This window comes from Bos javanicus, chromosome 16 (genome assembly GCF_032452875.1).
Source record: "Bos javanicus breed banteng chromosome 16, ARS-OSU_banteng_1.0, whole genome shotgun sequence".
Taxonomy (NCBI): domain Eukaryota; kingdom Metazoa; phylum Chordata; class Mammalia; order Artiodactyla; family Bovidae; genus Bos; species Bos javanicus.
The window spans coordinates 54063581-54083439 of record NC_083883.1 but is presented as its reverse complement, the minus strand read 5'-3'; the positions used below and the strand labels follow the sequence as shown (position 1 = coordinate 54083439).

General features: G+C 41.1%; 1 protein-coding gene across 1 annotated transcript in view; it reads left to right on the top strand.

The window, feature by feature from the left end:
* KAZN (kazrin, periplakin interacting protein) overlaps positions 1–19859 on the top strand; it is a 1344061-nt gene that overhangs the window by 339929 nt on the left and 984273 nt on the right. The window lies entirely within an intron of this gene.

Here is a 19859-nt window from a genome sequence, read left to right as displayed (position 1 = left end):
AGAGTGGGTGGTAACCTTTTTTGTTTTCTTCTTGGTATAAGCTGTGCAAAAACGCTCATCTGTCACATTCATTATGACTGACTTTGTGATAAACAGCTGTATAATGGACATTCTGATATATTGAGTATTGGATTTCTAATTAAGTATTATTTTGGATTTAGTATCAAAGTGGCTTGTTTTTAAGTCAAAGTAATAGGGCTTAAAATAATATATGTGTTGTCTCTGAGAATTTAACAGATCTCCCATTAGCCTTGGAAAGTGAAAACCCATTTACATACAAATTTGGCAGGCATCAAAGCTGGCAGAGGCTTTGGAGTGGAGCAGTACTTATCCCAAACAGCATCACTGAGTAACTAATGAATATTTTGGTACATTTGGTGCACCACCAGTAAGCGAATCAGCACTATTTTTTTTTCTTTTTTTTCTTTTTAATGCTAGCAGTGAATTAATTACAGAAGATATTTAGTTCATTGCATGCTTTGTTGAGATGTGATTCTTCAAGGTTATTCCTTGTTCACTCTTTTATTGAAATATTTAAAAAATAATGTATCTACTCCTTCTGGTTTTGTTGGTGGGTCTCTCCAGATATGTTGATGGACAAACACCAGGTGTCTTAAGAGAATTGATGGTTTTCTGTGTTTGTGAAGCCAAGCTGAACTAGATTTTATTTTCGTGTCTGCCTCTTCCTTATCTAGAAATGTTTAAGAAAATTTTCTTTGGGTCTGGTGATGTTGTTCTATTTTCTCATAGAGCTTTCTTCCTGAGCTTTTTTTTTCTGTTCAACAGCAGAGAGGTCAGAATGGTTGGTGGTTTCCTGTGTTCTGCTCTGTATCAGATGTTCTCCTGTGGTTTCTTTGCTTTTGTTTCTATTATGGTGGGTTTTTATGTTTTATTATTTAAAATTAATCGTGAAGCCTCGATCTTGCACCGATAAGACTTTGACCAGCAAAGATTTGTTCATTTCTCACCTGTCAATGCTTGAAGCTGTCCCATGGCATTTTTGAGCCCCTGTATTGAGGTGGCCCAAATTATGCAAAGCCTTTCATTTTTATTCACTGTTCTCCCCTTTCCCCTTTATTATGAGCAACCCGTTCAGTCTCTCCTTTCTCCCCAGGCCTGACTAGTGGAGAAAGGGAAGATTGTGAAGCTACAACAACCAATTTTAAAATTCAGGGGAAAAAATGGAAATTTAGAACAATTTACCAAATAAAAGAGAGCAAATTCTTCTTGAAAAGATTAGCTTTCCTCAGTGCCTAGACCCAATCCTATAGCTAATAAAACAGCCAAGGGAACCATCTGAATGCATCCTTGATGATGTTGTGTAAACTCCTGTTTGCAAAATATTAAGGGAGTAAGAAATCATTCATCTTTTCCCTCTCCTTCATATATGAGCTTACTAGTGCCTAGAAGTGGATTTTGAGAGTTTAATGTTGCTTAAGGAAATATTTTCTCCCCCTAAGTACAGGGTTCATTTAACAACTTGTATCCTTTATGGCTTTGATTACAAATTTTTCTTTTCAAGTGGGACTAAAATATCTTATGTGGTTACTGTGTGGGAAGAATTGATGCTTTTGAACTGTGGTGTTGGAGAAGACTCTTGAGAGTCCCTTGGACAGCAAGAAGATCCAACCAGTTCATCCTAAAGGAAATCAGTTTGGAAGGACTGATGCTGAAGCTGAAACTCCAATACTTTGGCCACCTGATGTGAAGAAGTGACTTATTTGAAAAGACCCTGATGCTGGGAAAGATTGAAGGCAGGAGGAGAAGGGAGTGACAGAGGATGAGATGGTTGGATGGCATCACCGACTCAATGGACATGAGTTTGAGTAAAACTCCAGGAGTTGGTGATGGACAGGGATGCCTAGGATGCTGCAGTCCATGGGGTCACAAAGAGTCAGAAACGACAGAGTGACTGAACTGAACTGTGTGGGAATATTTTATTATCTCATTCTCTCCTGGTACCAAATCAATGCCTGCTAGAATTTTCTCATTTAAATAGCTAGGGAAACATGGAGCAAGATATGGTGGATATTCTGCTAAGTCATACATTCTAAAAGGAAGATCAGTTGGATCTTTCTCCAGAGAAAAATGATCATAGAAATTCAAGTAAGAAAGTGGTATAGTATCTGGAAATGTTATTTCTTTGCCTCTTATTTTTTCAAAGATCCCTCCCTCTTATCTTTTGGACTAACATAGGATGAGGTGGGTTGTGATCAATCTAAAAATACTAACTTCATTTATTTGCTTCTAAAGCCATTAACTTTTTGAAACATTATTTGTGATTATGAATCTAGGTCTATGGCTGAAGTCAATTAGATTCATGTTATCTAATACCCCCAGGCTCAGATCACCTCTGAAATAACTCTCTGTAAGATTAATGTTGCCAAACTTATAAAATACTGAGAAACCCCAACATTTTTGGAATGGCTGGGGTGATGTGTAGTTTTGAGTTCTGAAATAGACAACCATAGCTATATGATTTTTAATGAGAATCTTTATTGAGCATTTTGGAAATTTGGGTCTTTTCCATTCTTTTTTTTTTTTTGGCATTGCCTCTTGTCTTAGTTCCAAAGATGAACAAATGTACTTACTTCATTTTCTAAGTTCATCAATAATGAGAGGTCAATAGCAGGTAAATATAACTTCTAGGTACCTCCTTCCGTTCAGCTGCATTTTGTGATATTAATAGATGTTTGTGTGTTGCAGGCCATAAGCTCTTCAATAGTAGCAACCACATCCTGAACTTAGTTGGTGTAATAACCTTCTTAGTTCCATACCCAGAGGACTCTTAATAGTATTAGATTATGATGAAATACTCTGACATCAGCTTGCAAGTTGAATGAAGTCAGGCAAAAAGTATTCCAGAGAACCTGGAGGCTGCTTCCAGAGTGACTGCTTAAAAGACATAATCGATTCAAGTCACATCTGTCTTGGAAGCAATAAATTCTGCTTAGGAGAATGTCAAAGGCAAAAGCATTGCTGGGCTATGAAATTCCACCTCTGAGGATTATAAAACAGTATGCACAGAGCAAACACATCTCCCAAATATAATGGGGGTGCCAGAGATGATTGGCAGATCTGACAATCCATCCTAGAGAATGGAATCAAGAAGGAATATCTCACACAGGCAGCCCAGAGGCCTGCAAGTATTTATTCATCCCCTACATGTCTGTCTGAACATTTAGGTGGTGTCTAAAAGAGGCCCAGTGCCTCTATTTGCATTTCATTCCCTGTATAATCCAAAGGCCCCCAAATTCAATGAAGGGTACCATTCAGATCACATTTGAAACCTGATCTTGTGGCTTTTATTCCTGAGAGCTCCGTCTAAACCCAAAATGCCGACTCAGCTTTGTAAGTGATTAGATTCATAACACCAAAGAGGCAATTCTTTCTGGTACAGATTAATTCTTTTACTTGTACTATGTGACTCTGCATACTAAGAGGGGTTGATTATAGCAAATTAAATCTCCTATTGGCAGTTCTCTCCTTCTTTCCTCCAAAGACCTAATATCATTATTTATTAAGGGGTAAACAAATGCTTGGGAAAACAATAAGATCGCTTTGTTGGCAGTAAGGTCCTTCTCTGGAAGGCTGGGTATTGAAAAGCAGAGATCTTTTGTGCCTCATTGTGGGTGGGGGGCTCTTTCCACAGGACTTGGGATATGGAGCAGTCAAGGAGGTCCTGTGCTCCACTGACCTTCGGCCACTGGCCAGGCCTGACAGTGCCTCAGCCTTCTCTGCCTGGAGTGTGGCTTGTCCAGGTCTGAAGGGAGAGCTCAGTTTGAGTGAGACTCAGTCACTGGGGCGTCCTTCCCAGACGACTATCTCTAAGAATGAAGTGAGCAAGTCTTTAAAGGCAAAAATAAACTGTACAACCGTCTTCTGTAAGCAAGTCTGCATGTACAGGCTGACAAAAGTCAGGTGTTAGGCAGAAGAGAAATGAAACCTGCTTTATCTTCTGGGCTGTCTTATTCCCCTGCTCTGTCCTCATTGTCCCTTTTCTTCTTGCTTTGTTTTTTGTCCTTCCTTCTCCCCAGTTCAGTTTAGTTACTCAGTCACATCTGACTCTCTGTGACTCCATGGACTGCACCATGCCAGGCTTCCCTGTCCATCACTGACTCTTGAAGCTTGCTCAAACTCACATCCATCGAGTCAGTGATGCCATCCAACCATCTCATCCTCTGTCACCCCCTTCTCCTCCTGCCTTCAATCTTTCCCAGCATCAGGCTCTCTTCAAATGAGTCACTTCTTCACATTAGGTGGCCAAAGTATTGGAGTTTCAGCTTCAGCATCAGTCCTTCCAATGAATATTCAGGACTGATTTCCTTTAGGATTGACTGGTTGGATCTCCTGCTGTCCAAGGGACTCTCAGGAGTCTTCAACACCACAGTTCAAAAGCATCAATTCTTAGGCACTCAACTTTCTTTGTAGTTCAACTCTCACGTCCATATGTGACTACTGGAAAAAACATAGCTTTGACTAGATGCACATTTGTTGGCAAAGTGATGTCTCTGCTTTTTAATATGCTGTCTAGGTTGGTCATAGCTTTTTTTTCCAATGAGCAAGTGTCTTTTAATTTCATGGCTGCAGTCACCATCTGCAGTGATTTTGGAGCCCAAAAAAATAAAGTCTGTCACTGTTTCCACTATTTCTCCATCTATTTTCCATGAAGTGATGGGACCAGATGCCATGATCTTAGTTTCCTGAGTGTTGAGTTTTAAGCCAGCTTTTTCACTCTCCTCTTTCACTTCTCCCCATGCTTCAGCATTTTCCCTTCTTCTCTCAATTTTCACTTCTCTCTTTCCTCCCCTGCCGCCTCATTTCTCAGTTGACAAAATAAATCTTAGTTGAGATGTGGGATGAGATTCTGTTCCCCTTTCCCCTTCCTGTCTCTCCCCTTCTCTTTTCTCCTTCTCTCCTCCCTTCCCCTACACCATCTCTTCTCCCTTCCCCTCCCCTGTGTCTTCTCCCCTCCTCTTCCCTTCCTTTCCCTTCTCTTCTCTCATTTGTCTTTCTGTTATTTGTACTCAGGGAACTTGAGAGCATATTTGCCAAAGACCTATATTCCCCTTGCCAGACAAGAAGGAGAACATCAGGAGAGGGCAATGGGCAGGAGACCAGCCTGGCATTCAAGGAGGTCAGTGAGGGCCCTGCCAGGATCAGAGACTCGATATGATTTAGGTGGATTCATTCTCCTTTCTTGTTTTGTTCTCTAGACTAGTCTCCCCTGGTTGATTATGCTTTCTGATTGATTTCTGGCAAGAATCAGGCAGATTTAACAGAAATGGTTTGATTGTTTGAGCTACCTGGACATCCTCCCTCTCTAGACTTGAGGTAGGAGGTAGATGGGCCCCCCAGGGTGACGTGATGGGAGATTCATTCCCTGTGAAGCAATACTCCCACATATCAAGAGCAGGACAATTTAGAGAGGAGGCTGGGCCCTGCCAGATAGAAGAGAAGAGACCACATAGTTTTTGTTTTTAAATTCAGGAAACATCCCTGAATACACATGTGCAGAAAGACTCTTTGGAGGTCAAAAGGGGAGTAATGCTAACTGATGCTCACTACCCATAGGCCTCTTTAGTGGAATCCATCTTGGCTAAGAGATGTGAGCACACATATGGGAGAACCCTAAGATATGCCAAATATGGACTATGAACCAGGTAAATCAAAAATAAATTTAAATTAAAAAAATAAAAAATAAAAAACACACATCTCAAAGTAAAACTGGAAGAAATACCCCATAAAAGTGATTGAAACTACCACCAGGGCACTACTCTCTGAGCCCACCTGTGAGCCTATCTATACATACTGTCATTTTTCCTCCTAATAAATACTTCACTTGTTTCACTACTTTTTGTCTTTGTGGGAACTCTTTTCTGCACAGCTGAAGGTCCAGAGCCTTGTCACTGACCACTGATCTAGTTGTGATGATTTGGTGCTCTCACTGATGTGACTGACCTCAATCTCTGGCTGAGAACCGAGGCCCTGCTTCAAGCTGCTGCAGGCCGAGGCCATCCAAGATCAGACTGACCTTGAAGTGTGGTTTGGAGCAAAGCATCTACCAGAACAAACCTGGGCTCAGGCTCCTGACCAATAGGACAGTGAGATCTGCGCAGTAGGTTTCAACACATGCTGGGAAATGGACCTTGGGTGTCAGGTAGTTGACACACACTCATTACAGAAGTAATATCACGACGACTTCTCGTTATCAGCACTTTCCATCCTTTCTGAATTCAACCTGTGCTCATGGTCTGGACCCTGTGGTTATTACTAATGCAGTTATCTGGTGCTTTAGAGCTGCAACTGGCTTCATAGTCATGAACAAGACCCTGTTGGCAGCTCTGGAGAATGTTTGGTCCTTACATTGCACAAACTGAGGCACCAGACAGATGCTTGACTTCTCAAGGTCACAGACACTGCCTATGAGTAGCAACCCAAGGGCAGTTTTTGCTTATATTCTGAAATGTGACACCAGGCTTAGGCAAGAACTGGAACCCTCCCCAGTGTAGTAACAAGCAGAGAAGAGACTCTGAAATTAGAATGAGGGCAAAGAGGCAAAGTTTTCAACCTAAGAAAATTACCCTCGGATATTTTTAAGTCTACTCATGCCATCAGATTTTCACTTCTTAAAGGTCATAGAAGAAAGAAATACTTAAATGGATGCTGAAGAATCAAGCTCAGCTAACAGGAAAGCTACAATGGTAAGCTGATTATTCAAAGGAGTCTTAGCTTATCCCCTCCAGTAATCCCTGGGCTCGGTTACCCATCCTCTCCCTGTGCATTTGAAAAGGCAATGCTATTTTCCATCCTCAGATTCAAAACTATAAAATCAGCAGGTATGAAGCTTGTAGTTTCTTCTATAATGTGTGCAAGTCCACTTCCCATTCTGCCATGATGGTTTTGATCTTTTAAAGTCTTTTTTAAAAATAAATACAATTTAACCTACAGGCATTGTCAGGCTTAAATGTGATCCCATCAGTTATAGAGCTTCTGCAATCACCTTTCCTGTTCAGGAGAAATGGAGGGTGAGATATGAAATTGTAATGCAGGCTCTGTTAAGCTTGTGTTTGGGGTTTTTTTTTTTTTTAGGATAATAGAGAAAGGTAGCCTCTTCCGAGACCTCTGGCACCTTTGCAAAATCCATGAGGCAGAACTTTAGGAGAAATTATGAAATGCTGAACATTGCTTTCAGTGTTCACCATGTAAAGGTCCAGGGTTAACTGGAAATAAGGCTCAAAAAGCAGGACTTCTGTCCATTGCTAAATTGTGATGGAAAGGAGCATCTCTCAGGATGTTGTTGTTGTTCAGTCACTAAGTCGTGTCCAACTCTTTGTGACCCCATGGACTTAGCACTACCGTGCTCCTCTGTCCTCCACTATCTCCCAGAGCTTGCTCAAATTTATGTCTGTTGAGTCCGTGATGCTGCCTAACTTCTCTCGTCCTCTGCTGCCCCCTTCTCCTTTTGCCTTCAATCTTTCCCAGGATCAGGGTCTTTTCCAGTGAGTCAGCTCTTAGAATCAGGTGGCCAAAGTATTGGAGCTTCAGCAACAGTCCTTCCAGTGAATACTCAGGATAATCCCTCAGGATGGGTAATATTTGAATGGAATCAAATGTATCAAACTGGTTTAGTTTCCAATAATCTGCATAGGACTAAAGAGCAATTTGAGAATTTATTTTCAAGTCATAGAACCTTTATGTTACATTTTTAGGTACTGAGTGTTTATTTGAATGATATACCTTTCAAATTGTTGACTTAACTCACAACACGAGAGTTGAAAGTTAAGTTTTATTTGAAGCAAAATGAGGACTGCCCCCCGAGAGACAGTACCTCAGATAGCTCCGAGGAACTGCTCCAGAGAGGTAGGGGAGAAGAACAGCATGTATGTGATTTTGGTAAAGGGGGGTTACATACAATCAAGCACACGTTTTCTGAGAAGGTTTCTGCTAGTCTGGTGACACTTTCTGTTAGTCACCAGAAGCAGTCATCACCATGAAGCATTTTGATGCTTTTCTAGATAAGAGGAGATACAAGAATTGAGCTCATAAAATCTTCTCCTGAAAAAATCTATCTGAAGACCTGTCCTGCCAGTTTTTCCCCATACACAGAGGGCCTCATTTCTACTCTCCACCCTGAACTAATTTCAGGGGCTGCTGAAGGTCAGCAGCTCTAGCAGCATGTGATTTCCCTGTCTCCTTGTGGAGGTAGACAGCAAGCCCCCATGGCAAGTGCCAATTTGTACTTGAGAAAATGATAACATAATGGACTTCACGTTGGTCTAACCATCGATGGTTCATGTTACAATGAGGGGGATCTGACAGAGTAACAAAACCTTGGCAGGTTACGGGTGAGGAATGGGCTACAACTCTTCGGTCAGCTGCAGAGATGAGCTCTGGTTAACATAACAGGTGAAACATTTAACAGAAGCAGATAGAGTAGCCCTGAGGAAAACCTGCAGAACTGTATCTCAGAAAAGACAGGAAAGAGGGGACCTATGGAGACTTGGGTATTAGGAACTAAAGAGCAGGTGCTGTGATGGGGATAAATTAGCTCCAAGAATTTCCTCTCTGTATCACTTTGATCAGGATTCAAATTCTAAAGAGTCTGACTGACCTGTCTTAGATTGTTGAATCCTCTTCCTCCTTGGACATGGGAGAGTGGACATGTTGATGGATATTCCCACCAAAACCACACGCAGTGTGGGGAGGCATTATTACTACAAGATGGTTACGTGGATGTGGGGCAGATGGAGACAACAATAAACTGACCATATATTCCACCTACAAAAGCCTGGTGCTTACGTCCTAGCACAGAGCTCGTTATGGTCGTTCAGGTGCAAGTCATGTCTGACTCTTTGTAACCTCATGGACTGTGGCATACCAGGCTCTTCTGTCCTCACTTTCTCCTCCAGTTTGCTCAAATTCATGTCCATTGAGTCAGTGATGCTATCTAACTGTCTGATCCTCTGCCACCGGCTTCCCCTGTTGCCTTCAATCTTTCCCAGCATCAGAGTGTTTTCCAATGAATTGGCTCTTCACATCAGGTGGCCAGAGTATTGGAGCTTCAGCATCAGTTCTTCTAATGAATATTCAGGATTGATTTCCTTTAGAATTGGCTGATTTGATTTCCTTGCAGTCCAAGGGACTCTGAAGAGTTTTCTCCAGCACCACAGTTAGGAAGCATCAGTTCTTTGGCACTCAGCCTTCCTTATGATCCAACTCTTACATCCATATATGACTACTGGAAAAACCATAGCTGGAGAGGGAAATGGCAACCTGCTCCAGTATTCTTGCCTGGAGAACCCCATGGATATTATGAAAAAAACACAGAACTTGGCACTGCACTAAGGTCTAGGGACAGAGAGGAACAGAACATTTGTTCTGCCCTAGAGGGACTCAGAATATAGTGGGGCAGACAACCAGACACCTAAGAGTCCTGCAGTCAGGCTGGGTGGCTTTGGCATCTCAGAGAAACACCCAGCTATATTTATATTTGTAGATCAGTTCCTTGTTTACAAAACATAATTGCCAGCATTTTCTCATCTTTTCCACTCAACCATGAGAGAGGTACAGGAGGTTGGGTATTACTATCATTTCTGTCTTGCAAACCAGCTATTCAGCTTTAATAAAATAGCCCTTTTTAATATTGCTCCATCCAGCCCATCAAAAAAGAAGTGTAATTGTTTTTCTACTTGGAGGTGGTGACCCTCAAGAGTCTTTGCTTTCTGAAGGGGTTTTTAAATAGGGAGAAAGAGAGGGTGTAATTTGGGGAAAGAAAAAGATTAAAACCTGGCTTCAGATATACAACAGCACTCATAACTCAAATGTTTTTAACTATTGTAGGAAATATACATTCCTAAAGCTAAACCTTACCCCCTCAGAATTCTAGAAGGTTTAGGGTACCAAGAACATGGTTTTCAAAAATCTTTAAATATGATATAAAAGGTATTACCTTTTCCTCCAAAATATTATTGTCTCCTCATGGTGCCCATTGTCACACTGGCAAATATCTGGCTCCTAAAATAATACTCAACCTCACGATTACCATTTAGATGAGTTGAGATGGAAGAGAGCAATTTTGCCCCCACTGGGGGCATTTGACAAGGTCTAGAAATATTTTTGATTGTCTCAATAAGAGTGGGAGAGGTAGCGGTACTACTGGAATCTAGCTGATGGAGGCCAGGCCTCCTGGCTAAACTTCCTACAATGCACAGGCTCGCTGTCCCAGCCTCAATGTCAACAGTATAAACATTGTGAAAGCCTACTTTTAGACCCAAGGCTGACTTTTTCATTGATCACAGGACTCTTCTAGCCTTAGAACCATTTTCTTTGAAGCCCTACAGTTGATCATAATTGACCCTCAAGATATATCTTACTTATCCATTTATTCATTTTCTCATTCATTCACTGAGTGTATACAATGTCCTGAGCTCTGTGCTAGATTGTGGGGAACATCAGTGAACACAAAAGAGATCCGTTCTCTCAACAGGTCTTGCATTCAAGTGGGGAAGAATGACTCAATATGTAAGCAAACAAATAATGAGTTTCAATATTTGTCTTAAAGATGTATTAGAACCTAATTTCGATAAGGGTTCAAATGCTTTCTCTTTTGAATGTGACATTTAAATTGAGATCTGAGATGAGAAAGGGAGAGAGAAAGTGCACAGCCTCTTCTAGTGTTTTATTACATTTATCTATACTTTAATTTACTTGTGTATGTTTAACATTACTCCATGAGTAACTGGAAATAGATCTCCTGGAGTGTTGCATAAAAATCTGAGCAAATTATTTATTCCAGAAATTTACATTTAAGTTAGGGATTTAAAAAATTCCATCTGGTTTCTTGAGAACAGAAAATCTTTCATCCTTTGCCTATGGGTGTTCACTGAGGAACCAGGATCTCTGTCTTTTCTTGCTGGATGCTGTGGACATAGCTGTTCATTCGCTAAGTTGTGTCCAACTCTTTGCAACCCCATGAACTACTGCATGCCAGGCTTCCCTGTCCTTCATTGTCTCCCAGAGTTTGTTTGAATTCATCCTCAATCACCTCCTTCTCCTCCTGCCCTCAGTCTTTCCCAACATCAGGCTCTTTTCCAATGAGTTGGCTCTTCTCAGCAGGTGGCCAGAGTATTTGAGCTTCAGCTTCAGCATCAGCTTTCAATGAATATTCAGGGTTGATTTTCTTCAGGATTCGCTGGTTTGATCTCCTTGCTGTCTAAGGACATAAGGACACACAATAGAAGGCTAGCATGCTTTCTTTGAGCTACTTAACACATAGGGGTCAGAATAGATGAAGGGAAAGTAGGGAAGATGTAGAATTATCTTGAACAAGAACACAATGAACTGAAGCCACTGTTACTTAACTGAAGAGCTGTTGTATAGTGCCTGGTCAACAGTTAATTCTCAATTATACACCTGTAGATTAATAACTTTATAAATTACCAGGAGGCAAAGCATTCCTTTCCTGGTGCTATGCTCTCCAGAATTGTAAACCAATGCTTGTCTGAATTAAACATAATTAGAAAGGTAATTTTGTTGTCAATATATTTTTTCACCATTATGGAATTCAATACAGACTTTTAGTATTGGTTATTTGGTATTTTTTTAACCTGTGGCTCCCATCCATTAGTCAGATAATAGAAAGTCTAGTGTATGCCAGATAGTTATAATTCTAAATTAACTTACATTTAGAACAGTAATTCTTGTACAGAGCTCTTGGGGCTTCCCATTCATGTTTAACTCAAACTTTTCCCATAGAGCAGCCAGGCAAATTGAGGCATGGTGTTGCTAAGTGTCATTGTTCAAATTCAGTGTTAGATCTAGGAGTGGAGCCATCAGGTTCCCCTAAATGCCAACTCAAGCCAAGATTTCATGTTCTTTCACTTTATTGTCTTGGAGTCATCACACTTAAAAACAACTTAGTGTGATATAGTGACCTGGCTATTCCAAGTTCTCATTTATTCGTGGGGAACTTGAAACAAATGTACTCATTTTAGCCAGCTTTGTAGTACAGGTATTTAATTTCTGAGTGAATATTCTTGTCTCGGGCTACTGAAATGAACCTAATCCCTCTCCCCTCAGGCCCTCAAAGTATAAGACAAAGAGAAGACACTCAGGATAGAATTGATGATGAGAATCATGGCATAGATTTGAATCAGTTAACTGCTGCTGTGCAACAAACCACCCTGAAACGAAATGACTTAAAACAATAACTATTGATGTACTTCTTATAAGTCTATGGAGTTTTAAAAAAATTATTTTTTATTTGGCATCACTGGGTCTTAGTTGCAGCAGGCAGGATTTTCAATTTTTGTTGCATCACATGGGATCTAGTTCCCTGATCAGTGATTGAACCTGGGCCCCCTGCATTGGGAGCTCAGAGTCTTAGTCACTGGACCACCAGGGAAGGCCCTAAGTCTATGGATTGATTAGGTCATTGCACTAAAATGACATGGGTGGCTGGTCTTGACTGGTCTCATTCATATATTTGTGGTTACTGGGCAGTCTATGGTAGCCTCATGTGGTACGATTTAGCTTTTCTGCACAATCTCTCATATCCCTCTGGTGGGCTAACTCTGGAGTATTCTCACTGTGGTCCATAAAAAGAGGAAATGGACAAAAGCAACTAGGTTTCCAGACCACGTCTGTATCAAGTTTGCTTCCATTGCATTAGCCAGAGCAAATCCATTGAATGTGGAAAGACAGGATCAAAGGGAGTGAAGCATGGGCCATCAATGCAATCAGTCTATCACGTAAAGCAAATCAGAAGATTTCTTAGCATACATAATTCTGGATGATTTTTGATCTGTCGGAAATGGGAGTTTGAAGTGTCCTAATTAGCAAGCTTCATGCACATTCTCTTTTGGAAATACTGCTCCAGTCAGTTTATTTAGAGGGACATGAATTGTACTCTCCTGTCCTGATATATGCACAGAAGACAGACTGTGTTTGAACAGCTGGAGGATATATTTTAGGAGGGATCTATGTCAAGTTTGGACGGAATGATTTCAAATGGGCCCGTGACCAAGTTGAGAAGTGTGGGTTTATGTTAGCTCTAGAAACATGATGAGCCGTTTAGAGACCATTTTTCTAGCTGGGCACTGGAGCCAGGTGCGTGAGTGATTCGTTCAACAAATGCTTCCAACCACGTGAAAGGAACAATGGTAAACATTGCAGGGAGAGGTGAAGAATATAAGTAATAAAAGACCGTTGCATACTTACTATGTGCCAAAGCCTCTGATGAGGACTTTATCTTATACCTCCATTATCTCATTTGTGAGGTACATGTTATTTCCCCTATTTTATGGAAGAGGAAATGCAGCCCAGAGAGGAAACTTACTTAAGGTTATGCATCTAGGGAGTAGGTGTGCTACTTTATAAAAATGGCTGCATTCCTTTGTTTTCTTCCCTTGCACTATGACTCTGCAGCCTTTCTCACTCAGAAGGAGAGTCTGTTTCCCCACCCACTCGAATCTGAGTTGTCCTGTGATTTGCTTTGGTCAAAAGAATGTGGTAAAGGGTGAGTCAGTTTTTCACCATTTAAAAAAGTGTTTGCTGTGGGTTTGTCACATATGGCCTTTATTATGCTGAGATATATTCCTTCTATGTTTACTTTCCAGAGACTTTTTATCATAAATGGGTGTTGAATGTTGTCAAAAGCTTTTTCTGCATCTCTTGAGAAGGTATTATGGTTTTTATCTTTCAATTTGTTAACATGGTGTATCACATTGATTGATTTGTGTATTTTGAAGAATCCTTGCATCCCTGGGATAAAGCCCACTTGATCATGATGTATGATCCTTTTAATGTGTGGTTGGATTGTTTGCTAGAATTTTGTTGAAGATTTTTGCATCTATATTCATCAGTGATATTGACCTGTAGTTTTCTTTTGTGTGTGTGGCATCTTTATCTTGCTCTGGTATCAGGGTGATTATGGCTTCATGATAACTTAAAGGGGTGGGATGGGGTGGGAGACAGGAGTGGGGTTCAAGAGGGAGGGGACATATGTATACCTATGGCCAATTCAAGTTGATGTATGGCAGAAACCAATAAATATTGTAAAGCAATTATCATCCAATTAAAAATAAATATCTGACTGGAAAAAAAAAGGTGAGTCAGTTCAATGCCTAGACCTCAAGATGGCATGCATGCCTCTTTCTGCTCTTTCTTGAAACCTTGCTTCTGGGCTAGCCAACTAGAAGAGGAAATCTCCAGAATGAAGCAGATATGAATCTCCCTGCTGAGCCCATCCCAGACCAGGCAGCCCCCAGCTGACCTACTAAAGTGTCAGTATATGAGCAAGCCCAGCTAAAGTCACCCAAACTCAGTCCAGAGCAGCAGAATCACCAATCCTCCTGTAGACCTGTAGGAAGTAACAAGTGGTGGTGCTTGTAACCCACTAAGTTTCAAGGTCGTTTGTTACACGGCAGGAGCTAACTGATATAATAGAAGAGCCAGTGTCTGAAGTCAGTTTGACTGATGACTAAGTCCTATGACTGGAAGAGGGGCTGGAAAATGTGGTCTAGCCATGCGCTCAGGAGAAAGAAAAACTCTATTTGGTGAGTCCGCAATTAGTCTCTGCCACACATGCCCTCTGGTTTCATACCACTCGTCCAGCTTGAAACCACAATAATGGTGGGAGAAATCTTTAATGCTTTCAAGTGAAGGAATGACACTGTTATATTTGGGTGTTTGAAAGATCGCTATGGAGGAGGTGTGATGGATGGATGGATTAGAGTGAGATTGCAGACAGGAGACAGTTTGTTTTGGCAAGGGATGTTAGAACAGGAAACTGTAGCGTGGGGCAGGAAGATTAAAGAAGAAGGGACATTCAGAAACTGTTTAAATAGTACTGTCACTAACTGACATTTGGATGTGCAAAAGAAAAGACATGTCTTGGATGGATCTTAGATTTTGGCTTGCCTACTTGGGAAAATGGTAGCATCTGATAAAGGAAGTAGGAAAAGCAGGCTTGGAGGGGGAGTTTGGTTTCAGGTCTATGAAGACTGAGGAACTTATGAGACCTCTAGATGGCACTGGGTAGGAAACAGTCAAATATCTCTCTCCAGCTTTAGAGAAAGCTGTGGGCTGTAGAGATAGAGCTGGTGTCATCAGTGTATGAACTGGTAATTGGAGTTATCACAGTTCTCAGCAGTGGGCAATAGAATCTACTCTTAACTTAAGTAAAAAAGCCTTTGAAGAAAAAATAAAAGCCTTTAAGATATTTTGGTAGTCCACAGAATCTCCAGAAGGTCTTGACAACTAGGTTTTGAGGCTATGTAAACAGGAATCAGGAGAAGGCAATGGCAACCCACTCCAGTACTCTTGCCTGGAAAATCCCATGGACAGAGGAGCCTGGTAGGCTGTAGTCCATGGGGTTGCAAAGAGTTGGATACAACTGAGTGACTTCACTTTCACTTTTCACTTTCATGCATTGGAGAAAGAAATGGCAACCCATTCCAGTGTTCTTGCCTGGAGAATCCCAGGGACGGCGGAGCCTGGTGGGCTGCTGTCTATGGGGAGGCACAGAGTCGGACACGACTGAAGCGACTTAGCAGCAGCAGCAAACAGGAATAAAAGTAGCCAGGAGACACCATCTAACTCCCACAGCTACTGCCTCACACAGCACAGCACCCCTGACACTGAGCACAGGACTTAATAGAGCCTCCTCCAGAAATGTCCTGAAGAACCAAGACCTTATGCCTGCAGCTCACTGAAAGAGACAGTCTCCTCCCTTGCAGTGGCTGCCTCTCTGTCCATTTCCACCTCATTCAGCAAGAACCTGGGAACCTTCACCACAGGGGAATCTGGGAAATGTAGTTTTAGCTTTCTATATTCTGTAGTTCAAGGACGTGGACTGAGAGTTGGAATGTGTATAAATGTGCCAGTGCATGGTCCCCACCTCCCCACCCAACATAAGCATAGGGGTAATCACACAGGAGAATTCCACAGTGAGGAACAGGAGAAGAAACACTCTGGGGAGTAGCCAATAAAGTCTCTTTTTCACTTAAACTAGATTGACCTGAGTATCTGTTATTTGTGATCTAAATAGGCCTGATTAATAGGGTACCTGAGTTTTATAGAAATGCCATCCTTCCTACCCAGTGTACCCATTGTCATCCTGTCAATATGCCGTGTGTCCCCTTACATGATTAACAATGGAGCCAAGGGAGGACCCTAAGCAGAGGCATCTAGACACTTTTAATTAAGTTCTAGGATACGTCTTGACTATCCATTTACAAATTCATGTGATATTACACAATTTGTTTATATACTTATGCAGTCAAGCACAGGGCTTGAATCCCAAGAAGACCAGGACAGAGTGACAATTGCATTAAATCAACAACCTACTAGTTTGAAGTTTGAATACATGCACAGATGTGGCACAAAGAGTTTTATTTCTGGACCTGGGCAAAAAACCAACCAATCAAAAAACATGTGTTATTCTGGAAGCACAAGCTGTACTCTGTGTTTAGGAGTGATGTACATCACATTTGAGTGCCTTTGGTGGGTTTTAGATGTACTTTTAAAACATTTTTTGGATGTGGACCATTTTTAAAGTCTTTATTGACTTTGTTGCAATATTGCTTCTGCTTTTATGTATTGGTTTTTTGGCCACAAAGCACATGGGATCTTAGCTCCTCAACCAGGGATGAAACCTGTACCCCCTGCGCTGGAAGGTAAAGTCTTAACCACTGGACCACCAGGGAAGTCCCAATTTTCAATGTATTTTTAAATGAAAGTTGACTCAATGTGTGTAGAACTTTTGGCATATCTCTTCAAAACCTCACAGTTATGCAGAATACAATTTGGACATGGATGGCTCACACTGTTTTTTCCTAGCTTCATCAAAATGGACCAACTCCTTCTTTTTACGGGTTGGATTGTGTCCTCTAAAGAAAGGTGTCCTGGAGTGTTACCCTCTAAATCTCAGAAAGTGAACTTATTTTGGACATATGGTCTTTACCAAGGTAATCAAGTTAAATAAAGTCATTAGAATGAGCTTTAATTACATATGACTGGTGTCTTCATAAAAAGGGGAAATTTGGAGGCAGAGACAAACATGCACAGATAGAAGACCATGCGAAGACATGGAGAGAGACCTCCATAAGGAGAAGGACTGGAGTGATGGATATCACTGGAGCTACAGGAAGCTAGGAGAAAGACATGGACCAGGTTATTCCTTACATCTTTCAGTAGGAACCAAAACTAATACCACCTTGGTTTGGGGCTTCTGACCTCTAAGACAGTGAACCTATAAATTGCTATTGTTTTTATCTTTCAGTTTGTTTATGTGGTATATCACATTGATTGATTTGTGTATACTGAAGAATCCTTGCATCCCTGGAATAAGGCCCACTTGATCCTTACAGTATGATCCTTTTTATGTATTGCTGGATTCTGTTTGCTAGAATTTTGTTGAGGATTTTGTATGTTTGTTCATCAGTGGTATTGGCCTGTAGTTTTCTTTTTTTGTGACATCTTTGCTGGTTTTGGTATCAGGGTACTGGCAGCCTTGTAGAACGAGCTCAGAACTTTTCCTTCTTCTGCAATTTTCTGAAAGAGTTTGAGCAGTGTAGGTATTAGCTCTTCTCTAAACTTTTGGTAGAGTTCACCTGTGAAGCCATCTGGCCCTGGGCTTTTATTTGTTGGAATATTTTTGGCTCTTATAGGATAACACAGGCAGCAACTTGACATAAATCATAGCAAGATCCTCTATGACTCACCTCCTAGAATAATGGAAATAAAAACAAAGATAAACAAGTGGGACCTAGTTAAACTTAAAACCTTTTGCACAGCAAAGGAAACTATAAACAGGGTAAAAAGACAACCCTCAAAATGGGAGGAAGTAAGAGCAAATGAAACAACTGACAATGGATTAATCTCCAAAATATACAGGGAACTCATACAGCTCAATAACCCAATCAAAAAGTAGGCACTATACCTAAAGACATTTCTCCAAAGAAGACATACAGATGGCTAATAAACACATGAAAAGATGCTCAACATCGCTGATTATTAGAGAAATGCAAAGCAGAACTATAGTGAGATATCACTTTACACTGGTCAGAATGGCCATCATCAAAAAATTTACAAACAAAAAATGCTGGAGAGAGTGTGGAGAAAAGGGAGCCCTTTTGCACTGTTGGTGCAGATGTAAATTGGTACAGCCACTATAGAAAACATTATGGAGATTCCTTAAAAAGCTAGGAATAAAACTACCATATGACCCAACAATCCCACTACTGGGCATATACCCTGAGGAAACTATAATGGAAAAACACACAATATCCCAATGTTTCTGGCAGCACTATTAACAATAACCAGGGCATGGAAATGACCTAGATGTCCATCGACAGATAAATGGATAAAGAAGTTGTGGTATGTATATACAATGGGATATTACTCAGGCATAAAAAGAAATGCATCTGAGTCACTTGTAATGAGGTGGATGAACCTAGAGCCTATTATACAGAATGAAGTAAGTCAGAAAAAGAAAAACAAGTGTTGTATGTTAACACATATATATGGAATCTAGAAAGATAGTACTGATGAACCTATTTGCATGGCAGCAGTGGAGATGCAGACATAGAGAACAGGCTTGTGGACCCAGTAGGGGAAGGAGAGGGAGGGACTAATTGAAAGAATAACATTGAAACATATATATTACCGTATGTAAAATAGATAGCCAGTGGGATCTTGCTCAAACAGGGAGCTCAAACCCAGTGCTCTGTGACAACCTAGAGGGGTAGGTTGGATGGGGAGAGGGATGGGAGGGAGGTTCAGGAGGGAGGGAACATATGTATACCTATGGCTGACTCATGTTGATGTATGGCAGAAACTAACATAACATTAGTTAAATTATTCATTAACATTGAAATATTAAAAATTACTATTGTTTTAAGCCACCTGATTTGTGGTACTTTGTTATGGCAGCCACAGGAAACTAATGCACACTTACTGATGAGAAGATCACAGACTAAGAAAGAATGAGACATTTTTACACCAGGTACAGTGTGGTTCGGTTATTTATTTATTTATTTATTTTTGGTTTAATGGCATGATACGTAGTGTTAGTCACACAGTCATGTCCAACTCTTTGTGATCCCATGGACTGTAGCCCATCAAGCTCCTCTCTCCATGGAGTTTTCCAGGCAAGAACACTGGAGTGGGTAGCCATTCCTTTCTCCAGGGGGTCTTCCCGACCCAGGGATCAAACTCAGGTCTCCTGCATTGCAGATGGATTCTTAATTATCTGAGCCACCAGGGAAGCTCCTTAATGGCATGAAAGTGATAGCTATTGAAGACCAGCATGCATGTTTCCTTCCTCTCCAAGCAGTAACAGTCCTGAAAGCTGGACCTAGAAGCTTGTATTTCATCTCAGGAAAGGGTCTGATAAGGACCGGGTGACGTTGTTTTATCTGCAGTTGTTGTAGGTCGTGTCCCTGTTGTCTATGCCACAGATGCCAACATCTCACATAATTTGTTGATTCCCTATTGTTGGTTTCTCTGTGTCATGGGAGTTGTCACCTGGCTTATGCTTTGCTTTTTATCATCATTATTGCCTCTACTCTGTCATCTTTCCAACTCTAAATCAAAGGGAAGCGTGTCTTCTCTCATCTGGGAAGTATTCCAGATGCATATTATTAGGATGGAGAAGCACTTGACATTTCAGATCATCAGGAGGGCCTCTTAATCAGTTTCAGCTGAACTTTGATACTTTCGTAGGACTCTGGGGGCAAATAAGCAAGTGAAATGGAGATTTAGCAAAGTTCACTGGTGCAGTTGCCCTCAGACAGAGTCACAGCTGCTACCCCAAGACAGGCATGCTGGCTCTCTCCCAGGAATGAGCATCTGTC